This window comes from Suricata suricatta, chromosome 17, assembly GCF_006229205.1.
Source record: "Suricata suricatta isolate VVHF042 chromosome 17, meerkat_22Aug2017_6uvM2_HiC, whole genome shotgun sequence".
Lineage (NCBI taxonomy): Eukaryota > Metazoa > Chordata > Mammalia > Carnivora > Herpestidae > Suricata > Suricata suricatta.
The window spans coordinates 27808346-27816401 of NC_043716.1; positions in this window are offsets into that span (position 1 = coordinate 27808346).

Below are 8056 nucleotides of genomic sequence, written 5' to 3' on the forward strand. Positions count from 1 at the left end.
ATCCAGAGGCATCGGCTCCAGTCAACTATGCTTCCCTCAGCGGGAGGGCTGAGTGGCACGGGTTCACATCCACCACAGATGAATTCAGAACACCACTCCCCCAAAGTGCAAAAACACAATTGTTTTAAATATACACAGAACATTCAGAAAAATGGACTTACAGGGACACCTGGGTAGCTCAGTCAGTTGAGCATCAACTCTTGATTTCAGCTCAAGTCATGGTCCTGGGATCGTGGGATCAAGTCCAACATTGAGCTCTGTGCTGAGTGTGGAGCATGCTTAAGATTCTCTCTCTCTCTCTCTCTCTCTCTCTCTCTCTCTCTCTCTCTCTCTCTCCTCTCTCCTCTCCTCTCTTCTCCCTGCCTCTGACCCTCTCCCCCATACATGCTCTCTCTAAAAAATCCTTTAAAAAAATGTACTATATACTGGGTCATGAAGTAAATCTCAACATATTATGTTAAAAAAAAAAAAAAGAAAACCAACATTGCCAACATTGGGTTAAGTCTCCATTTTATGAAGTTAGAAATGGATCAGCAAAACAATCTCAAGAAAGGTAGGAAAGGAAATAATTAAGGCAAGAGTAGGAATTAATGAAATAGAAAATAAACACAGCAGACAAAATTAACGCAGCCAAATGTTGATCGTCTGAAAAGACTAATAAAAGTGATTGACCGAGAAATAAAGAGAAAAGCATAAACAATATTTGGACTGAAACAGTGACATAAATACAGAGATTACAGACATTGAAACAAAATATGAGGACACTGTTGAAAATTTTTATGTCACTACATTTGAAATCTTTTATGAGACAGGCACATTCTCCGGAAAGTCTAACTGATTCAAGAAATAGAAACCCTGAGCAATTCTATAACCATGAAGGAAATTGAATTTGTAGATTTAAACCTTCCGACATATTAGACTGCAGACCCTGATGACATTGGTAGTGTGTTCCAGACATTCAAAAAATAAATAATTACAATCTCATATAGAGCTATTTCAGAGAATTTAAAAAGAGCTCCCATTCCCTCAATTAATTTTATGAATCGAGCATTAACTTGATACCCAAACCGGAAAGTATTAGAAAGGAAATATTCAGGAAATCCCTCTCATGAATGTAAATTCAAAAATCATAAGCAAAATATGAGCAATGTGAATCAAAATATAGGAAAAAAGATAACGCATTATAAGGAAAGTAACATAATAAAGGAGAAAAACCATGTGATCATGGGCTCTAAGTGCAGAAGAAGCAGTTGATAAAATTTAGCATCCATTCTTTTTTTTTTTTAAATAAAGCTATTTATTTAAGTAATCTCCATACCCAAGGTGGGGCTGGAGCTCATGACCCTGAGATCAAGAGCCACTCACTCTTCCAACTGAGCCAGCCAGGTTTCCTCAAAATCTATTCTTGATCAAAATAATAAATAAAACGGAGCATCTGAGTGGCTCAGTTGATTAAGTGTTTAACTTCAGCTCAGATCATGATCTCATGGTTCAAGTCCTGAGTCGGGCTCTGTGCTGACAGTGCAGAGCCTGGAGCCTATTTCAGATTCTGTGTCTCCCTCTCTCTGTGCCTCTCCTGCTCACACACTTTCTCTCTCAAAAATAAATAAACATTAAAACAAATTTTTTAGGGGCACCTGGGTGGCTCAGTCGTTCGGGTGTCTGACTTCAGCTCATGTCATTATCTCGCAGTTCATGAGTTTGAGCTCCACGTCAGGCTCTGTGCCAATAGCTCAGAGGAACCTGGATGCTGCTTCAGGTTCTTTGTCTCCCTCTCTCCTCTGCTTGTGCTATCTCTCTCTCTCTCAAAAATAAAGATTTTTAAAAATTTTTTAATTTTTAAAGAAAACTCTGAGAAACTCAGAATAGAAACCTTCATAAAATGATAAAGGCGGTTTACCAAGCCTGCTGTAGTAGAGGTCCTAACTAACGTAATAAGGCAAGAAAAGAAATTAGTGAGTGGTATTGTAAAGGAAGAAGCCATCAATATTTCTAGACAACATGGTCGTGTACATAGAAAATCCAAAAAAGTTTACATACTATCAGAGTTAATGAGTCAGCTTAATAAAACTGCTAGATACAAAGTAAATCTTGCAAAAACCAATTGAATTTCTATACTCTATCCATAAGCAAGTTGAAATGAAATTTTAAAAGACCATATTTACAATAGCATCAGAAAACATAAAAAATCTAGGAATGACTCATCATGAGCCGTGCAAGACTTCTACACAGAAACTACAAAACTATTCATCAATATTAAAGAAATCTACGTTGTGGAAGGTTACATCATGTCCATAGGTTGAAAGACTCAAGTTAGTAAAGATATCAATTCTCTTCAAGGTGATCTATAGAATCAATTTAATGCCAATCAAAATCACATCAGGATCTTTAAGTTTCCATTTTCAATGTTTTGTTGCTAAACTTATAGATACACAATTGCATTTTGTATATTGAACTTGTATTCTATGACCTTACTGAACTCATATATTATGTCTGGTCATATTTTTGTACATTCCTTAAGATCTTCTACATAGATAATCTTGTTATCAGAGAATAAAGACAGTTTTTAAAAATTTATTTATTTAGAGAGAGAGAGCACAAGTGGGGGAGGGACAGAGAGAGAAGGAGGGAGAAAGAATCCTAAGCAGGCTCTGCACTATCAGAATGAAGCCCAACACAGGGCTCAAAGTCACAAACTGCAAGATCATGACCTGAGCCAAAACCAACAGTTGGATACTTAGCCAACTGAGCCACCCAGGCACCACTGAATAAAGACAGTTTGATTTCTGGGCTCCTGGGTGGCTCAGTCAGTTAAGTGGGTGACTTCAGCTCAGGTCATGATCTTGCAGTTCCTGAGTTTGAGCCCCAAGTCAGGATCTGAGCTGTCAGCACAGAGCCTGGAGCCTGCTTCAGATTCTGTGTCTCCTCTCTCTGCTCCTCCCCTGCTCTCGCTCTCTCTCTCTCTTTCTCCCCCTCCCTCTCTCTCTCTCTCAAAAATAAACATTAAAGAAAAAAAAGACAGCTTGATTTCTTCCTTTCCAATCTGTATGCCTTCTATTTTTCTCTCACCTTACTCTCCTGCCTCCAAAATGGTAAATACAATTGGTAAGAGTGGACACACTTGCCTTGTTCACAGTCTTTTAGGAGGAAAGGCCTCCAACATCTCACTATTAGGTGTAATATTAACTGTAGATTTTTTTTGAAGACCACTTTTACCAGGTGAAATAAATTCTTTTTCTTTTTCTTTTTAGAGAGGGAGCCAGCACACAAGCAGGGGGTAGGGGGAGAGAGAGAGAAATTTTTTTAATTTTTAAAAATTGTTGGGGCGCCTGGGTGGCTCAGTCGGTTAAGCCTCCGACTTCGGCTCAGGTCAGATCTCATGTCCGTGGGTTCGAGCCCCGCGTCGGGCTCTGTGCTGACAGCTAGCTCAGAGCCTGGAGCCTGATTCCAGTTCTGTGTCTCCTTCTCTCTCTGCCCCTCCCCCTCTCATGCTCTGTCTTTCTCTGTATCAAAAATAAATAAAACATTTAAAAAAATTGTTTATTCACTTTTGAGAGAGGAGTGGGGAGGGGCAGATAGAGAGGGAGACACAGAATCCAAAACAGGCTCCAGGCTCTGAGCCGTGAGCCCAGAGCCCAATGTGGGGCTTGAACCCACAAGCAATGAGAGCATGACCTGAGCCAAAGTCAGATGCTCAACTGACTGAGCCACCCAAGCGCCCCAAGAGAGAGAGATTCTTAAGCAGGCATGACGCTCAGAGAGAATCTTAAGCAGGAGGCTGACATCAGCTTGATCCCACCACCCCGGGATCATGACCTGAGCCAAAATCAAGAGCCAGAGGCTCAACCGGCTGAGTTGCCCATGTGTCCCTGAGTTCTTTTTTATTCCAAGTTTGCTGACAGTTTATATCATAAATGGACATTGGGTTTTATGAAATGTTTCTTCTATTTAGCTGATCAATGGCTTTTCTTTTTTACTGTGTTACTATGAATTCCAGTGATTTTTGAAGGTTAAACTAATCCTATAGTCTCAGGATGAACCCCACTTGATCTCATGATGTATTATCCTTCTTGCATGTTGCTGGATTCAATTTGCTAAATATTTGTTAAGGGTTTTTACTTCTATGGTCCTGAGGAATATTGGTCTGTAGTTTCCTTTCTCGCAGTGTTTCTATCAGGTTTTGGTAGCTTAGTAATGCTGGCCTCATAAAATGAGTCAGGAAGAATTCCCTCATCTTCTATTTTTTGAAAGAGATGGTGCATATTTGTATTATTTCTTCCTACGTGTTTGAATTTATCATTGAAAATATCTAGGACTAGTGTTTTCTTTATGAGAAAATTTTAAGTGCACTCTTTTTCTTTTTTTAAGCTTTTATTTTTAAGTAATCTCTCCACCAAACATGGGGCTCGAACCTGCAAACCCAAGTCTCACGCTCTTCCCACTGAACCAGCCAGGCGCCTTTAAGTTCACATTTCTTTAATCGATTTAGAGCTATTCAGATTATCTATTTCTTCTTGATTGTGCTTTGGCTATTCATGTTAAGAAATTTGTGCATTTCATTTAAGTACTTGAATTTATTGGCATAGAGTTGGCATAATATTCTATTATCCTTTAATGTCTGCAGGATGATCTCTTTTACTCCTGATACTCCTTTATTCCTGATGTTAATAATTTATGTGTTCTTCCTCTTTTGTTTTCCTTCATTAGTCTGGCTAGTTTACCAATTTTATTGATCTTCTCTAAGAACCAGCTTTTGGTTTCATTGATTTTCCCCTATTCTTTTTTATGTTGTCTATCAGCAATTTCTGGTCTAATTATTATTATTTCCTTCTTTCTGCTTACATTGGATTTTATGTTTTTAGCACATATAGCTGGTAAAGGACAAATATCTAGGCTATATAAATAACTGTTATGAATTTGTAAGAAAACAAATAATGAATGCCCCCTTCCAAGCAAAGGGCTTGAAATCTATGGACTTTACACAAGAGAAATGTAAATAACCAATAAACATATGAAAAGTGGCTCAACCTCTGATGAAAAGGTCCCATTACATGCATGGTGATTGGCAAAATGAAGTCTGATAATTACAACTGCAGAAAGGATTGGTCAACGGGATCACTCATTACTCAACCACCACAGAGGGGAGTGGGAATTTTTCAAAGCACTTTGGGAAAAGTTCACAATCAAGTAACATCAAATATGTACCTGCCTTACAACCCAATAATTCCACTCTAACGTAGAAATCCTAGAGAAGCTTCCCCAAACAGATGTCGGAAAAACTGTAAAGTAACAGTCAAGTGCCCATTAACACTAGAATATACAGAATTATAACAAAATACCATAGAGCACTGAGGGGGAATGGAGTACAGCTTCATTTATCAACATAGAAGAATCTGGAAATACAGTGTTGAAGTAAAAAGATGCCAAACAGAAATGATTTCATACAGTATAATCTGATGTCTATACAGTTTTTTAAAAAGATTAAACTATATTATTGGGGGATGGATAAATCATTTATAACAATATAAAGTAAAACAAGAAAATTATTATCCCAAGACATTAGGGGGCGCCTGGGTGGCTCAGTCAATTAAGTATCCTACTTAGGCTCAGGTCGTGATCTCACGGTTCGTGAGTTCAAGCCCCGCGTTGGGCTCTGTCCTGACAGACTACTGGAACCTGCTTCAGATTGTGTGTGTGTGTGTGTGTGTGTGTGTGTGTGTGTGTGTGTGTGTGTGTCTTCCTCTACCCCACTCACACCCTGCCTCTCTCTCACATAAATAAATAAACATTTAAAAAATTTTTAATTAGGATAATGGGTATCTCTGTTAAATAGAGGGGATTGCAATTGGGGAAGGGCACCGATTTCAATCTTGACCTTGTTGCTGGTCATTTGGGTCTCACGTCATTATGGTTCTTTAGCACATGTATGTACTGGCATGTTGTAAAGGCTCATTTGTGTGTATGACACATTTCAAGATAATAGAATAAAATTAACCTAATTAATAAATTTAACTATGTATACTTTCTTTATGACCAGAGATAATATGCTGATTTCAAGGTTTTGTGTGTCCTTTTTCATCCATTTATTTATTCCACAGAGATTTGTCACATATTTACTATGTGCTAGGCATTATACTAGATGCCAGAAATATAGATATTACTTTATTATCTATTAGGGAGTTTTAATTAAAAAATAGTAATAATTGATATTATTGAAATTTAACTGTTTACTGTTTGTATCAAGTGCTTTACATAGGTTACTTGATTTAATCTTCTGACATCCTTGTGTATAGGCTACTGTTTCCCTGATTTTAAAAATGAGGAAGTCACACAGCAACGTTTAATAACTTGCCCAAGCTGGAAGAGCTCAGATTTGCTCTTAAGAAATGTAGGTTTTTCTGCTCAACCTCCGGTTCCTCTCCCCCAGTGACAACACTTTGTTTTCTCTGGGTAGTCTCTTCCCTTCTCACATTTGGTCCTGCGGGTCAGGTGGAGCTATCTGGTCCTGGATTTAAAGACTGAGGGAATAACAGAGAAATGGCCATTTATCATATTCCAACCTCCTGGATACAGTAGTTGGTTTAGGCATCAGCCCAAAGAGAGAATTTAGAGACTGAGTCCTGAATCCTTGATGTAAACCCCTGGATCCAGCCATGCCTGAAGCTTTCCCCAATGTCTGGTCTTTTTAGTTACATGAGCCTCAAGTTGGATTTTCTCATACTTGCAAAAAGGAGTCCTAGCTAATACAAAGACACAGAAAAATAATTCCATGACGATTGTACCTGCTGCGTGATGAGGATTAAAATTAATATGCGTGTTAACGATGAACTTAGATGTACTCAGGATGCAGGCAGGTGAGGTGTTTTTTACTTTTCTCCCTTTCCCATTCTAGGTCTGAAGCAAATCTCAGGGAAGATAAATTAACAGTAAGAGAGAAAGTCATGGATTACCTTGATGATGTCTCCACAGCCCAAGCCAGTCCTCCTTCACAGGGAAGACGAGGTGCAGATGTACCCAGTGTCATGAAAGATTATCACAAAAGACCAGATCTCAGGGATGACAATCACAACCACAAGAGTAATTTAGCTCCTGAGATACATTTCATTACAGCTCCATGAAGCCCTTGACAGCAGAATTAAATCTGACATCACTCCTTGGGTTGACAAACACTGTTGCGGTCTCCTGGGGGAGTGAGCTCAGAGACTTGAGGTCTCTCTCTCCCTGAGGGTTGGAGTCACCTTCTTCCATTTGGCTAATGGTACCTCAGTCAGCTCTGCAAGCGACTGAGCCTCTAGAAGACCCTCATCATGAGAGACTAAGGCAGCCCTTGGAGAAAATGGAGCTCAGGCAAGCCATGAGCTCAACTCCATCCTTGGGTTTAACTGCTTGGCATCTCGTCTTTGGCCTCATCCCCAACGAGGTTCAGAAAGAACTTTACCCTCTTACCTCTCCAGTGAAAGTCAGACTGCAGAATCAGCGTATTAAGTCAATTAGACCCCTAACATCCTTTTGAAAGGAGTGTAAAAACATGGCTTTCATATCATTCGAAAGTCGTATACTTTTCCCTCTGCGGCGGCAGGCGAGGACAATTGGCCACTTTCAGGCAGCAGAGGCATAAGAGCATTATCATTCACGACAGACGCGAGCCGTATGTAAATAACCACAGTGTTTAGCACCCTGGCGCGTGGTCGGTTCACCTTCTTCCACAACTGAAAGTGACCATTACACTCAGCGTTTGTTCCGCTGAGCAAGGTGAGGTCATTTCCCCTCCAGAGACGGAGACCAAAAAAAAAGTTTTATCTTCCTGATAAATGGTAAGCTGTAATAAAACAGAATTTAGGACTTTGGTGAATAATTCATGTTTATCTAAATGAAAAAAATAATGACATTCATTATATTTCATCTCTCACTGAGTTCTAGAAACTGACTTCCTGGTCTAAAGCTTCGAGAAATCCACTGCAGATGGCCTGAGGATTCTCCCTTCAGGGCTCTTCGCATTACCTCCACCCTCCTCACAACGTTCCCTTTGCCCACTGCCGCCCCCCCCCCCCCCCCC